Source organism: Macrobrachium rosenbergii, chromosome 44 (genome assembly GCF_040412425.1).
Source record: "Macrobrachium rosenbergii isolate ZJJX-2024 chromosome 44, ASM4041242v1, whole genome shotgun sequence".
NCBI lineage: Eukaryota > Metazoa > Arthropoda > Malacostraca > Decapoda > Palaemonidae > Macrobrachium > Macrobrachium rosenbergii.
Genome location: NC_089784.1, coordinates 24,975,001 through 24,992,900, shown reverse-complemented (window position 1 = coordinate 24,992,900; position 17,900 = coordinate 24,975,001). Strand labels below are relative to the sequence as shown.

The window sequence follows — 17,900 nt, the reverse complement described above, 5'->3', positions numbered from 1 at the left end:
GAATTCAAGCATAGAGTTTGTTCGCCCGCAGCCGGAATTCCACTACGCGTAGTAGTAGCTCGAATGGACAGACAAACAAAATACAAAGGGATCTAGTGACTTGACATTGACGGATTGCTAAAGGGTTGCTTTGAAAACCCTCTCGAAATCCATTTTTATCACGTCCCTCGGCCTTGCATTCTGCTTCGTCAACAAAAGTGGCCTCCTCTGTTAAATGGAGCTGAAGATATTGTTGGGAGGCGTGGGAATTCGAGATCGGTTCCAGTACTATTTTCGTATCAACAATCGCTAATGGGTATTTGATGATCCTCTGTTGTGATAAATGTAATTTCCATTCAAGAAAATAATACAAAATAGTGTTTTCCACCATCCAGCACGAGCTTTTTTTGTTTTATTTTTCTTAGTTTATTCTTGAGTTCAAGCCAGGAGTTCGATAAAATATCAGGAGTTACTGCGGTATATATTCTACAGAGACCTGTATAAACCAGACTATTTAAATTGCCTTTAAAGTACAGTTAGGTCAGAGATTTCTGACCACTGTATAGTCAACCCAAAAGCTTGCAGAGCCTTGAGCTTTTAATTCATCATAACTTTAGAACCCTGGATCTACAAGTTATACTAATTCCTTTTACATTTTACATTAATACAGCCATTATTTGTGCTTCAGGGAGTCCGTTTCAATAACGATAATGCAGGATAAATGTTACTGTTACTGCTATTCATTTCCTGAACTGCCATTCATTTTTTACTAAAAATTTCTTCTCTCATTTCCAGACGGTTATTTTTTCTTGAGGCTCACCGGATATCCACATGCTTTCCTGAGGCTCACCAGATATCCATATGTTTTCCTCAGGCTCACTGGATATCCTTATATTTTCCTGAGGCTCACCAGATATCCATATGTTTTCCTGAGGCTCACCAGGTATCCATATGTTTTCCTGAGACTCAGTGGATATCCATATGTTTTCCTGAGACTCACCAGATATCCTTATATTTTCCTGAGGTTCACCAGATATCCATATGCTTTCCTGAGGCTCACAGGATATCCATGTTTTCCTGAGGCTCACTGGATATGCTTATATTTTCCTGTGGCTCACCAGATATCCATATGTTTTCCTGAGGCTCACAAGATATTCATATGTTTTCCTGAGGGTCACAAGATATCCATATGTTTTCCTGAGGCTCACCAGGTATCCATATGTAATCCAGAGTCTCACTGGATATCAGTATGTTTTCCTGAGGCTAACTAGATATCCATATGTTTTCCTGAGGCTCAGTGGATGTCCAAATGTTTTCCTGAGGCTCAACAGGTATCCATATGTTTTCCTAGGCTCAAAGGATATCCATATGTTTTCCTGAGGCTTACCAGGTATCCATATGTTTTCCTAAGGCTCACTGGATATACATATGTTTTCCTGAGGCTTACCAGGTATCCATATGTTTTCCTAAGGCTCACTGGATATACATGTATTTTCCTGAGGCTCACTGGAAATCCATCTATTTTCCCGAGGCTCACCAGATATCAATATATTTTCCTGAGGCTCGCTGGATATCAAAACGTTTTCCTGACGTTCTCCGGATATCCATAAGTTTTCCTGAGGCTCACTGGATAGCCATGTTTTCCTGAGCCTCACCAGATAGCCATATGTTTTGCTGAGGCTCACCGGATATCCATATGTTTTCCTGAGGCTCACCGGATATCAAAATGTTTTCCTGAGGCGCACTGGATATCCATATGTTTTCCTGAGACTCACAGGATAGGCATATGTTTTCCTGAAGCTCACCGGATATCCATATGTTTTCCTGAGGCTCACCAGATTTCCATATGTTTTCCTGAGGCTCACAGGATATGTGTATGCTTTCCTGAGGCTCACTGGATATCCGTTTGTCTTCCTGAGGCTCACCGAATATCTATATGTTTTCCTGAGGCTCACTGGATATCCATATGTTTTCCTGAGGCTCACCGGATATTCATATGTTTTCCTGAAGCTCACCAGATATCCATATGTTTTCCTGAAGCTCACCAGATATCCATATGTTTTCCTGAAGCTCACCAGATAACCATAATGTTTTCCTGAGGCTCACCAGATATCCATATTTTTTTCCTGAGGCTCACCAGATATCAAAAAGTTTTCCTGAGGCTCACCGGATATCCATATGTTTTCCTGAGGATCACCAGATATCCATATGTTTCCCTGAGGCTCAAAGGATATCCATATGTTTTCCTGAGGCTCACTGGATATCAAAAAGTTTTCCTGAGGCTCACCGGATATCCATATGTTTTCCTGAGGATCACCAGATATCCATATGTTTCCCTGAGGCTCAAAGGATATCCATGTTTTTTCCTGAGGCTCACTGGATATCCATATGTTTCCCTGAGGCTCACAGGATATCCATATGTTTTCCTGAGGCCCACTGGATCCATATGTTTTCCTGAGGCTCACTAGATATCCATATGTTTTCCTGAGACTCACCAGATATCAGCTATAAGAAGATGAAACAACTAATATTCTTATTTCTTGTTTCATTCTTTTTATTCCTATTTGCGTCACCTTAACATTTTTATAGTATTTTCATTCTTTCAGAGCAGAAATGGTTTTTTTCTGCTCTTTTCAGTGAAATAAAATAAAACAATAGTGCAATGGTTTACGATGTGTATTACATTATAAACACGTCTGAATTTTCTTCCTTATATAAAAAAATTCTGTTCTGGAAAAGTTACAAGTTTTATTGTTTAAAATTAAAATTTTGCATACATACATACATACATATATATACATATACATACATACATACATTCATACATACATACACGGGTAACTATATTTTTTATATATTCACTCAGTATCGGTATTTTCAAATCTAAAACAAGCAATCAATAATGCAAGAACAAATAAAAGATGACATCGGCCAATTTTTCTTAAATCTCGAAATAACATTTTCCACATATATATATATATATATATTTTAGGAAGATAGCAAAATAAATTTTTACTCGTGCGAAAATAGAAATATGTAAATAAAAGGAGAAAAATACCATGCAAAGAAATAGCTACGAACTTCGTTTGCAAAGGGGATTCTCCATAAAACCCTATAACGCAATAAATTTTTATTTTTTGTTGATATATTTCTATTTTCCTCATTTTCTTCCCTTTGAAAAGGGAAGATAAATTTGGAACAACATCTTGATTTCCTCTATTCAGCAGAGAAATTTATCTCGCGAGATGAAGACGGAAATGACCATACGAAATGTCACAGGAATTTTGAAAGATCAACGACAACCAAATTATTATTTTCCATTTTGGGGTCCAGTGACAGGTTATGGAAGTATCTGAACTCTCCGCGAACATAAATTACAAAGACGGAGTTTAAGACGCCGTCCAACTCGAGATAAAAAAAAAAAATAATAATATAAAGGAGTAATCTCGCTGCAGCGGAGATGATTCGACAGAATGAAAGAAAAATAGAGGAAAATGAAAAAATTAAAGGAAAAATGCAAGGCGATGAGAATGGGGAGGCGGAGGAGGAGGAAGAAGAAGAAGAAGGAGGTAGAAGGATTAGTACGGAAGGGAATGGCTTTTTTTGAAGGGCTTTTTTAAGGCTAAGGGACGAATCTGAAAAGCGGGTGTGTCGGTGGCGATGAATAGACGAATCAGGCAGGTTTTGCAAAGTCACTAACAAAATTAGGTTACGGGATTCCTGGCCCCTAGTCTACCACCGCCCCTCCCCGTTAACCCCTACCATCTTTCCCTTCCCTCCTACTCGCCCCCCCCCCACTCATCCATCACCTCCACATCCTCTTTCCCAGCCTGTATCCCCCCACCCCACCCCCTTCCCCTCCCCTCCATGTTTAAAGCAGAAGTACGAATACAGCGTTCAAACCCTTGTTCTTTTGGACGGAATGGAAAAGGGAAATCAGGAGGGCGTCCAGAAGTTACGTGCATTTTGTCGTTCCCCCTTTGACTCGGGTCCTCGGAGGAGTTGCTCCGAAAAGGACACCGCCGCCGCCGGCCGTTCGAGTGGGACTTGAAAAGGAGAGAGAGAGAGAGAGAGAGAGAGAGAGAGAGAGAGAGAGAGAGAGAGAGAGGTAATGACCGATTACCTAACCCGGAGTTTGCAGACCTTTGTCATCCGGCGCTAAAGGAGGAGCTGATATGATCGCTTATAGCCTACTTCTCGAGTTTGTCAGAAGTGTTCGTTTGACTGTTTTTAATCAGAAACTTCTTCTTCTTCTTCTTCTTCTTTCCGGACGTTCATGAGAATAGCGGAACATCACTTCACAACGTCGTCCTGGTCAGTTCGAGAATGCCAACCTAGAGATTGAAATCTTCATCAAAACTCGGACGGCATTCCATTTGCGATAAAACATTCCCCTCCTGACAGCGCGAGATATGTCCACTCTCGGCTGCCTGGTGCTGCTGCCTGCCGGCTGCCGGTAGGAAAAGGTCAGCAATCATCGATAAGGCATAAGAGCATTACGTGTAGCTGCTCTTCTGATTTAAAGCGGCTATAGCCATGGCGAGTTATTGCACCGTAAAGGGGTGCAGCGGATGGTCATGCAAACAAACAGTGCAACGATATGGCCTTGAGCAGAGGAATAACAATTGTTTCCATCTAAAACTTATGAGTTATCTGCTTTTTTTAACGAGCATGTATTTCTTCGTCATCCTTCTAACAGATGGGAAACATAGTTATGTTTCTCCAATACTTAGTCATCTTGACATTTTCATAGCATAAGTATGATAAACTCTTTTTTTTATATATATATTTAGTATAGTGAGCATTTTTTTTATTTTATTTAATTTTTGTGTGAAGCCGTGACATAAAAGCGACGAACCAGCTCCAGGAAAACAAGGGGACAATTGTCCTGTCTCAAAAAATAAAAGGAGAAATCACCTGGATATCGCTTCTAGATGGATTCCAAAAGGAAAATTGCTGAGAATTGATCCAATTTGAGATAATGCTGAAACTCCTTTTGTATCTGTCTGCAATCTGGAAAGACATCACCCCCTTTTTTTTTTAGTATAAACCTTTTTCCCTCCAAAGGGGTGGTCCCCGACACCCCGCCCCCCCCCAAAAAAAAAAACAAGACAACGATCACTACCACATTCGCAATTTAACCGATGCATCGTTCAAGTAAAATTCCTGCACAAAAGGCTCATCAGAAGTTTCTCGAACTCTCTTACACACGATGCGCCACTCACCTCCGTCTTGCAAGTGGTCTCTCGCCTCCTGAAGGCTGAGGCCCTTCCTTTCTAACAACTTTCACAACAACCATCAAGACCTTCTTTAGATATTCCTCTCCTCATCCCACCTCCTAACACTTCCAAATTAGACATAAAACAGCCAGAAAGCTATAGTCTGTCTTACTGAGCATCTAGGTATTGCCCACAAGACATTTTTATCTGTAGGCAATAAAAATTCAGTGTGTTTTTCAAATAAGGAATTTGGTCAAGGTAAAGATAACGAAGGAAGAGTTACTATTCTCGACAGAGCATTGCTACAAGTCATCAGCATTTGCATGACTGACCAAATTCCAAAATGAATTCAGCAATCGTGAATAAATCTGTATGACGTCATTTCCTTTGCCTGCTTTACGAGTACTTCGTAGTAAAAAAAAACAGAAAATATGAAATGAGAAGTTTTGAAAGATTCGAGCCAATACGAATAACTGCCGTGGTGGCGCAGTGGTATGATTCTCGGCTACCAGTCGAGAGGGCCCGAGCTCAAATCTCGCCGCTGACTGATGGCTCGGATTGAGCCACTGCACAAATCCGGCAGCCCGTCAACCTAACGGTCCGAAAAACCCGAGAGGCTCAGTAGGAGAATAGGTACCAGCCCTCGGGCTAGGGAGTTAAACAGTGGACCTACAGACACACTGGACCTACAGACACACTGGCAACATGTCATAGGCATTGAGACCTGTCCCTCACTGGCTGTCGGCCTAAGAAACAGGAGATCAGCGCCTGCCCTATGAGCCTACAGAGGCCCATGAGGACTTTAACTTTAACAAACTCATGAGCGTCAATTTTCAACATTCGAACTATAATTACAAATTACACACATGCGAGTGCATACACATTTACTAATACACACACACATACATACATACATGTGTGTATGTATACATGTACGCATACGAGCTTATGAGAACGTCTCTACCTCGCCTCCTTTTTCATGGAGGCTTTTTTTACTAAAACATTCTTCCTCCCACTTTCTCTCCTGTTTCTTTTCGTCTCTAGCGCTCTTCTTTCCTTGGGCTTCTCATAAAAACCTAGCGATAACCTTATGCTTTTAAGTAATATCCGCAGTGATTTTTTATCGTGCCTTGTGTGTGTTTTTTTTTATTGTTTTTGTAAGATGGAAAGTGTTTTAAAATGAGAATTCGGCCTTATATTGCGTTTGCTTTATTTAAAAAAAATCTATTTTTTATGGTATTCACTCATATTAATGTTATGTATTAACAAATCTGTTGCAAAACCACAGTTTTACAAATAAACTTCAGCAAAGTGAAAATCTAATCTATAAAAACTAATAAATATATAACAGATAGTACGAAAAACTTTTAACACTTCTACCGCGTGTAATGTTAGATGAAAGCTCAGGAATTAAAGACTACAGCAGTTCAGTTTCATAAGGAATGGAGTTGACTTCAAATTCACCTTCGTAAAGACATGGCCAAGTATGCGGCTAGTATATTTTCAATAAATTAATCCTTGCATGATATAATAATAATAATAATTTATAGAAAATTAATCCTTTGATGATAATTATAATAATTTATAGAGAGGGAATATGTAACATCTATGCATACACCTTGAATGTATGCCATAAGCTTCAGGTATGCACAGCCTGTCAATCACTTATTTTACTTTGGCAAAATAAAATAATTACCTATTTTTCTTTGGCAAAATAAAAATATACCATTTTTCAATAGTCTTACCTCCGATCACTGATTCTGTTCAGTCAAAGCTTTACCCAGTGAAAAGGACGATTTTGACAAATCTCTTTTGAGGCCTCGCTGTTGATGTTGAAAAGCCTATTGTTTAGCAATGGGGGTAAACCACCACAGAATTTGGGGGAAAACCACCACAGAATTAGGAGTAACAATCCTGGTGAAGTTCGTTTTGCCGGGAGACTTAGCCGTGTAATCGCGACTTAATTTCTGCTTTACTTACGAAAAATTAGGGTAAAATATCAAAACTAAGCTTCTTATTCTCGTCAACTTTGACTGATGCTTTTTCGAACGAATTTACAAATATGTTACAGACCCCGAGGCAAATTTATGACCATTTTATCTTCCGTAAGCAGCCTGTGTCACACTGGACAGATTTATCTCCTTTACACAGTTGCCAGATGTTTGAATTCCTTCATTAAATTAAATCTAGATGAACAGAATTATTACTGAGCTCTGATAATTACCAGAAGAATTTGATTAGCAAGTGTGCTCATTGGGGGCTTCTTCAAGAACACTGATGCGAGATATTACTGACGCAAAAAATACATCCTTTAAAGAACATTGATGCAAGAAATTGCTGACGCAAAAAATACATCCTTTAAAGAACACTGATGCAAGATATTACTGACGCAAAAACTACATTGTCAAAAAACTTCTAAGAGTGTAACCAGGTATTTTTAGCGACGTGCCTCTTTCCTAACGGCATCATTACAGAAGCGCAAAACGCCCTCTTATAAAAAAAAACAAAAAAGTGACGGTATATCGGTTAGTTATGTATAAGAAAAAAAAAAGAAAAAAAATGTTCCGCAGCGGGGTTCATGTCGAAGATAGCACATAAATATCGGCAAAGCGATCATTTGCAACCTAATAGCAGCTGTATTTTCTGGTCTTGGTGCGCTTCCAGATCATTTGGGGCCTTTTTATTGGGAAAATCTGCTCTGATTCAAAGTAGCAGAGGCTACTGTATCAATAACGCTGATAGTTATATTAGTGAAAACAACACCAACGGCAGTTTTAATAATGGTAATGGCCTCGTGGTGTCACTGGTGGTATCCTTGTCTACCGAGCAACGGGCGAGGAAGGAAGGCTGGGCACGTTCTGTTAGAAGGGCGTGAGGCTACCAACCTCATCCCAGAAGACTTTCTGGTCCCAACCATTTTCATGGGAAGAAGTTTATTAACGAAAAATATTAACAATAAAAATTATTATTATTATTATTATTATTATTATTATTATTATTATTATTATTATTATTATTATTATTATTATTATTATTATTATTATTATTATTATTATTATTATTATTATTACTGCTGCTGTCAGTATCGACTTCTACCAGTTATCAGGTACACTGTCTATCCTAAATTAAGACTGTATTATATACTCAAAGTTTTATTTTTATTACAACGTCAATAAGCAGACAGGAGTGTTTGTGATATGAATGTACGTGTACTTAAAAACATTCACGCTGCCACTTTACACTACAATCGCATGATAATGAACTTTTTTCTATCTCTTTAGTTTTCTGTAAAAAAAAAAAAAAACTGCTGTACCGGCTTTGTCTGTCCGGCCGTACTTCATTCTGTCAGCACTTCTGTCCGCATTTTTTTTCTGTCCGCCCTCATATTTTAAAAACTACAGAGGCTAGAGGGCTGCAAATTGGTATGTTGATCATCCACTTCCAATCATCAAACGTACCAAATTGCAGCCCTCTAGCCTCAGTAGTTTTTTTTATTTTATTTAAGGTTAAAGTTAGCCATAATCGTGCTTCTGGCAATAATATAGGATAGGCCACCACCAAGAAGTGGTTAAAGTTTCACGGGCAGCGGCTCATACAGCATTACAACGAGACCATCGAAAGATAGATCTATTTTCTGTGGCCTTGATTATACGCTGTAGCGGCTGTGCAGAAAACTCACCTGCGCAGAGGAAACTTCGGCGCATTTTTTACTTATTTTATATCTAGCTTTTATGATGAATGGGCATATCGTTCTCTACAGTATTACGAAAGTTCCCAAGTCACGATTAATTTTCTATTTCATTTTTATCTTAAACTAGTAAAAATTTAACGGAACGTCTTGCCCGTGTCAAAACTGTCCTAATATCTGCACACTTTGGTGCTGTATGCCAGGTCAGTGAAGTACTTATGCCCAGTAATTTAATTTTTTTACTTCTGTGAAGTTTACTTCCGTTATACAAAGACACCTGTCACATAATCAATTCCCCCAAAGACCGATCAATTATGCTACTTAATCACCCAGAATATTGTGCCACGGAATCGCTATGCCCCCCAAAAATCGGTTGATGCATAACTATTAGATATAATTTCACACTCTGCGTTGCAGCAGCTCGTGGAAATAATTACATAGGCCTATGTCTATCAGCCTCTCTTTTGATGAGTGTTCCCGCGTCTTTCCACAAAATTTCTGCGATTAGATATAACTATCATTTTAAACAGTCATATTTTTGTCACTTATTCCAACAATGCTTTTATTTTTTTATAATATTTCTCCCTTATTCCTACAACCAACAACGAAGACTTTCCTTGGATGCCACAAGACGAGAGAGAGAGAGAGAGAGAGAGAGAGAGAGAGAGAGAGAGAGAGAGAGAGAGAGAGAGAGAGAGAGAATTTTGGCTTCCACCAATATACACGATTAAAGAAAAAAAACTATTTTTAAGACAGTTGACTCAGCATAACGAAAGGCTTATTTCGCCCCTTAGGAATATCATTATCTCACTAGGAGAGACTCCCTTCATCCCTTTTCTCTTAATCAGACAAGCAAAAAACCCAACGGTCTTAAATATCTCAAATGGTCTACATGAAGACCTTATGAGTACCTCGTAATATTCAATGCCACTTTTCTCCTTAGCTTTACATAATATTTTATATTACCTAAGGCATGCTGAATCAACAATAAGTCCGCAAATGGGTTACGAGGCTCTTAGGGTCGTTTGTTTACTAATAGATGTTTTCTTCTTCTTCTTCTTCTTCTTCTTCTTCTTCTTCTTCTTCTTCTTCTTCTTCTTCTTCTGTAGCGACAAATGAGGGCATAGATTTGACGATGCGCCGTTAACGTGAGTAATGTAATTAGTTGGAAGCAGACGTTATGGAATAGAGGAATGGTAGATTATCTAAGGAAACTGATTCAGGACAAATGAAGACATTGTTAAACCTACTGGATGTAAGTTGAAAATGTAAAGGCTACTGAACTGAATAATCTGCGAATTTTAATGTGCATGGAGATAGAGAGGAAAGTAATAAGTATTAAAATAGAGAGACACAGGTAATCTAAAGACTTTTAAGGCCGCTTGGTCATACTGAGAGTGGAAAAAGATAATTTATCAGAAGGATACATAATTCACTGAGTGTATGAGGAAAGAGGATAGAAAGATACATGGAATGATGGATCATTGGGTGATATCTTAAGTTAAAAAAAAAAAGCATGAGGTGTGGTTGAGTAAATAGGCCATCCTCCAAGATGTCTGAATGTCCATGATTGAACTGAACTGAATATAGAATTTACGCCAAAGGCCAAGCACTGGGACTATTGAGGTCATTCGGCGCTGAAACGGAAATTTACAGTAAAAGGTTTAACAGGAGGAAAACCTCGCAGTTGCACTATGAATCTATTCTTAGGAGAGAGTGGAAAGTAAGATGGAAGAAAGAGAATATGAAGGAACGAAAGGGGTAGCAGCTAGGGGCCGAAGGCACGCTGCAAAGAACCTTGAGTAATCCCTACAGGGCACCGCGTGAGTTGCACTGACGGCACTACCCCCTAAGGGGGGAATCCATGCAAGAAAGACGTTAATGGTTCACATTTAAATGGGATTTAACGAAAGGCTGATTTGGTTCCTATGTAGGCGTCTAGAGCATTTGGGCAGTCGAAGCTTTCAAAATAGGGAGCCATTCTTGATTTACTTCTGAGAGAATTTATGTGTTTGCTGTTCCTTAGCTGTTGTAAGTCACCCTTATCCCAGCAAGACAATCAACGTGCAGGTGTGTGTAAAAGGTAATTATATATATACATATATATATATATATATATATATATATATATATATATATATAATATATATATATGTATGTATATATATGTATGTATATATATATATATATATATATATATACATATATACAAATATATAATATATACAAATATATATATATATATATATATATATATATATATATATATGTATATATACTGTAATATATTTATATACATATATATATCACATTACTATCTATCTATCTCTCATATAAATATATATATATATATATATATATATATATATATATATATATACATACATATATATTCATTACATATTTATCTCTCTCTCTCTCTCTCTCTCTCTCTCTCTCTATATATATATATATATATATATATATATATATATATATATATATATATATATATATATATATACATATATATACACACATTTCACCTCACCTTTTAACTTCGGGTCTCAGGCAGAGGCTATGAGAACCAAACGTAAACCAGACGGAGACAGAAATACCTGATATCGAATTTTTACAGCCGTCAATCTGCGCGTATCTTTCAGCTCAAGTTCACGACACAAAAAAGAAAATCGGTGCACAAAGCTTTATCATAAAGACGATCCGTTGCCGACCTCGCGTCTGTGATACAAGTGTATGCCAATAAGAACACACAGAAATATTATTTATTCAATATATACAGTATACCTGTGTATGCCAAAAATTATACACAGGTATATAAACTGAATAAATCATCGCTTTGAATCTGAAAGCTACATTGATATATCCTCAGGTTTTCTTTATCTTTTTTTGGTATTTTTTAGTTTTTTTTTTTTACTGTATAATAAATTGTAGACAGAACTCTTTATTAAAGTCCAATTGTATTATAAGTATCTGTATATGATAATATTCAATTCTGTGCAGTATATTCCTCTCACTGAAAGGTATTTATATGTGAAACCCTGTACCTAAATATGTTGGTAGAAACCTATGCTCGCTCTCTCTCTCTCTCTCTCTCTCTCTCTCTCTCTCTCTCTCTCTCTCTCTCTCTCTCTCTCTCTCTCTCTTTTGAAATATCTGTATATGATAACATTTAATTCTGCAAACTATATTCTCCTCACCCAAAGGTATTTTTAACTCTCTCTCTCTCTCTCTCTCTCTCTCTCTCTCTCTCTCTCTCTCTCTCTCTCTCTCTCTCTCATTCGAAATCTTTTTAAGATAACATTTAAATCTGTGAACTATATTCTCCTCACCGAAAAGTATTTTTAAGTCAAACCCTATATCAAAATATGCTGATAGAAACCTATATTATCACTCTCTCTCTCTCTCTCTCTCTCTCTCTCTCTCTCTCTCTCTCTCTCTCTCTCTCTCTCTCTCTCTCTCCTCCACAGAAACCTAATAAAACGTGTCATTAAAACAATGTGAATCATCTCTTTCGCTTTAATTCGTCTCTAAAAGATATTCTCTTTCCCTGAGAATCCAATTCTGTTTTGGATCCTTTCCAACCCTATTTGGAATCACTTCGCTCAAACCTTCCTTCTCTCTCTCTCTCTCTCTCTCTCTCTCTCTCTCTCTCTCTCTCTCTCTCTCTCTCTCTTCTCCTTCGATCCGCCAATTACCGGCCACTGACGGCACCTCTTGCCGGTGGAAGGCCGTGTGTGCACACACAAACACACACACACGCACACACGCTCACACGCATACACACAGGTACGCGCACCAAATGCACACACGCATCCACGCACATCCTCATTAAAAACGTTGCTTTTTATCGTTGCATCCACAGAATAATAAAGCTTTTATCTCCTTCGTTCCAAGGTTTTACAAACCTATTTCGTAAAAAGCAAGTTAAACGCGTCCAAAAATATACCGTAAAAGCAACCAGTTTTATTTATTTGCATATAGTCGCCACAAGGTTAGGTAGGACTAGCGTTTGTGAACACGACCATCGAATTCATGACTCATCACAAACGCTAACACAAACAGGAAAGCGTTCATTAAACCCTCAACAACCAGCAGCACAAACAAACAAACCATTCAAACGCCATAGAGTACAGGCATTCCAGCGCTTCAAACAAGCCATTACAAACACACCGAATCAATCGCCCTACACAACACGGCCATTTGGGAACAATATACATATATACATAACCCAGTTCAGCATAATTTTCAACACCAGCTCATTTCATTCACTTCCATAGCGGCATCTACCTACGCGAACCGAAAAATAACAGCATCCACGCGGCCAGCAATCATTCGCCTGAATACATCGGCGCAAACAACAACAAAGCCTAAATTCAAGGATTTTCGTGACCACACGCTGCTGCTATTGACTACAGGGAGTTTATGAGAGAGAGAGAGAGAGAGAGAGAGAGAGAGAGAGAGAGAGAGAGAGAGAGAGAGAGATAATGTATCAGTTTGTAGCCATGTTCACATTTGTCATAACGTTACTTGAAAAATACAGTTGACTTTTAGTAGTGAATCATTCAATCAATGTGTCATTATATGTGTTTGTGTATATGTATAAGAGAGAGAGAGAGAGAGAGAGAGAGAGAGAGAGAGAGAGAGAGAGAGAGAAAAAAAAAAAGTTTTAGAATGTCGCAGTTCATATTTTGTCATAATTCTACATCAAAAATGCAGCTGACTGGTAGGGTATCATTCAATCAATATGTGATTATATGCTTAAAAAAATCACAGTAGGTGCAAGTGACATCAGTATATAAGCGAATCCCACAGGAAAATGACAGGAAGAAGTTCAGTACCAAGGGCTTTCACGTGTTGTTTATTCACGCATCGTCGGGGCACAAAATCCTATAAAATATATATATATATATATATATATATATATATATATATATATGTGTGTGTGTGTGTGTGTGTGTGTGTGTGTGTGTGTGTGTGTGTGTGTGTGTGTGTGTGTGAGAGAGAGAGAAGAGAGAGAGAGAGAGAGAGAGAGAGAGAGAATCCCGATTTGTTAAGATTGGATATCATGTAAAACAGGCTTTCTTGTGCACATAAAACCAGGTCTGCAATACATTAACATTTTATCATCATACAAGTGTTATCAACTGACTTGTTCAAAATTAGATTACTAACATTCTTCCCCAGATAAGAGATATGGCAAAGAAAATAGTGAGAATAACGCAGAAAATAACAGAGATATATCCTAAGAAAAGGCAAGTATAATTTAGAAAGAACGTGTTAACAGAGCCAGTTCACGCTACTATAATGTATGTTGTTTCTTGCGTTGTTTGCCTGTCTTTCAATTTCTCAATCTTTCTTTTACTAAAGCTAATTTCTATCGTCGTTAGGCGACAGTGCTTGCGCATTCGTGGTAACACATCTCACTTCTTGAGGAAGCAGCCGATTCATATAAGAGCACTCAGACAAAATGAGATACTGTAATTATTAAGCCACATCACAACTATAAACGACACGAACTTAAAATTATAGTTGCTCAGACTACCATCCTCCATTGCATACTAATATCAAGGCATCTGCACAATAAGAACACGTAATATCATTCTTGAGTTTGTAAAACAACTCTCTCATCATTGCACTTGAGATTCCCATGAACATAAAAAACAAAACCGTTTTTATACACTTAGTACTAGCCTATGTCTCTGGGTTTATAAATCGTTAGTTTTACCTATTCAGTGTACTTCAGTATTCATGGAAATAAAATAAACTGCATGAATCAAAGAGAATTTACATATTTTTTTACTATCACAAAAACGAAATAAAAATCACTGATTAACATACACTCACGAGTTACTGGTTTAATGTACAAAATTACATTAGCATAACAATGATGCATAATGTCAGTCTACTTCTAGTGAATTGTGTTCATCAAAAACACTAGTATTCTGCGCGATACATGCTGCACATTTAAATAATAAATGTATTAACTATATATGCAGTTTTCACATCAATGTGCGCTGGTGGGTCATACGTCTGCGAACCATAGACCTAGCAAACCTGAGCAAAGAGTTCCAATAGTTAAACAATATATATGTATATATATATATATATATATATATATATATATATATATATATATATATGTATATATATATATATGTATATATTTATAAATGCGTATATGTATATATATATATATATATATATAATATGTATATATTTAGCAGGCAAGTGAATATATAACTGCAAATATCCATTCTTTACTGTCCAAGTAAGAATGTAAATACTTTTTGTGTTATGATAGTTATGCGTGTATTCATGGAAACAAAGCTGCCTCAAAACAACGTTAAATACTAACAATACAACTCATAATTCAGTCTTCAAATAATAATTACGTACACCAATTACAAATATTCCCTTTTAATCAAGGAAGAAATACAACACTGCCCAAAAGGCTCCAAAAATTTACACCAGAACTACAGGCAACTCAGAACGTATCTAACGGTTACTTAGCAACGGACAAACGTCACGGCACACAACCCCCAACCAAACAAATGCGAATAGGCAAGACAACCGTTTCCTCCGAGTCGTTAGTTCCCGACTTAAGGATTGGATAACGAGGAAAGTGTTCAGAGAACCTCGTTAACGGAGCGATTCCCGCGTCCATACATTTCTCGGTCAGTGGGAGCCGGGAAGGACCTCCCAAGCGTGTTACGTCGGGCGACACGTAATTGCCTGTCTGCGGTTAGCTGTTTTTGCCGTTGGGGAGCAAGTGTTCTGTAGGCCTTCTTAGTTCCTGTAGGGTGTTGCTTTTTTTATTTTTTTAAGGGCTCTTCATAACCAGAGCTCGGAGAATTAAGAATGATGCTTTCTGTTGGTGACGTGAAACGGTTCATTTGTCTTTTAGTTTTGTTCTATTATTTTTTTTTATTTGTTGCCAGCGTGTCAGAACGGAACACGTTTTGCTGTTTTTAGTTTTAGTTTTCTGAAAAGAAAACTATTGTGCCGGCTTTGTCTGTCCGTCCGCACTTTTTCTGTCCGCCCTCAGATCTTAAAAACTACTGAGGCAAGAGGGCTGCAAACTGATATGTTGATCATCCACTCTCCAATCATCAAACATAATTGCAGCCCTCTAGCCTCAGTAGTTTTTATTTTATTCAAGGTTAAAGTTAGTCATAAGCGTGTGTCTGGCAACTATATAGGCCAGGCCACCACCGGGCCGTGGTTAAAGTTTCATGGGCCGCGGCTCATAAGGCACTATACTGAGACCACCGAAAGATAGATCTATTTTCTGTGGCCTTGATTATACGATGTACAGAAAACTCGATTGCGCCGAAGAAACTTGTTTTTATTTATTTCTAATCAAGAGTGAAGGCTAAAATAGCATGAATTTAAAGAAATTTTCATGTTTATGAATCTGCAATCAATTCCACAGAGCTTACTTATGGAGAAAATGAGTGTGACTACATAAACATCAGCCCACTGTTAATAACAGGTTATGTGTCCAATCCCAACCTCTCTCTCTCTCTCTCTCTCTCTCTCTCTCTCTCTCTCTCTCTCTCTCTCTCTCTCTCTTTATTTCATTTCATTTTTTGTCCCACGCCTTGCATGATGAAACACAATAAACGATATCTGCGGTACACCTGTTTCTTCCATTTTCAACAAATAACCTTAATAATGTTTTCACCAAATAAATTCGCTTTTTTCTCTCATCACATAAACTAGAAATCTACATCAAACTGCGTTTCTCCACATATGGAAATACGAATTCCCTCCCAATTTCCTCTCATTCTGTGAAATATGAGCCATCAAAGATTCAAGAGTGATGGCATATGCAGGCAGATGAATAGAGCTGCACACGAAACACACACACAAACACAAACACACTCATAAACAAATGAGTTCGGATGTGTGAGTCAACACAGTTACCAGAAAAACGTGTGTGTTTTTGTATTCTAATACAGAAAGAAATCGATGCACCGAAGTGATATCTTTGTCGTACAAGAGCAGCTAAAAACAGGTGGCTGTACAATAGTGGACGACAATTAACAATGAGGATGGGAAATATCTATTAACGAGAGACAAAAGGGTGGAGATCGTTTTGGGCCCTAAACATCCTCCTCCTCCTCCTCCTCCCCTCCTCCTCCTCCTCCTCCTCCTCCTCCTCCTCCTCCTCCTCCTCCTCCTCCTCCTCCTCCTCTACAAAAGTTGGCATGATCAAATAAAATGAACAATATCTGATTCAGAAATAAACTTACTTTAATAGATAAGGACGTCAATAGTTTCTGGAAAAGACGGTGGATATTGCCATCAACTGAGGGGATATAAAAAGGCTTAAAGTAATTTTTTTATCCATAATAAGAGATTTTTCTATCCAGTGCCTAAAGGTCTTTTCGACTTGAGGCATAAAATAACCATGACAAGTATTTCTGAATTTACACTAAATATTTTCAACGTCCAGAGCATAAAAGAAATCGTTTTGGTATCTCAGCATTCCGACGTAAGTTTATAAATGCTAAATTAAGCCCCGAGAAATGCTAAAACACGGAGTTAGAAATTATAAAAGGTAAAATCTCAAGTGAAAATATATCTTATCACTTCCTGGCAGTTCTTAGAGAATACCAAAGCGTGAAAAACTTGCATAACCAAGTGAAACATTTATAAGACTTCTTCGTTGTCTCTTAAAGAAAAGTTTATTTGGTATACGGAATCATTTTTGTTATGTACTATCATTTCGAAATGAAGCGTTCTGAAAACTGACCAAATTAAATCTTGCCAACTCAATACTGCATCGAGTAAGAATTTGACTGAAAAAAAAATTTTTTTTTGAAACGTAGAGTGGGATTACACTATACTGAGTCTTTCGGATCCGAAGATGTGAAAAAGTATGTTGTCGCTCTCTTAAACCCTGGGAGGTATGTTATCACTTTCCTAAACCAAAGATGTAAAAGTAAGTTGTCTCTTTCCTAAACCTTATGACGTAAAAGTACGTTGTCGCTTTCCTAAACCTTAAGACG

The 17,900-nt window shown here is 37.7% G+C and overlaps 1 protein-coding gene across 8 annotated transcripts in view; it reads right to left on the bottom strand.

Annotated features, from left to right (window-relative positions):
- Positions 1 to 17,900, bottom strand: part of LOC136829436 (uncharacterized) — a 387,116-nt gene that overhangs the window by 212,759 nt on the left and 156,457 nt on the right. The gene's annotated exons all lie outside the window — the stretch shown is intronic.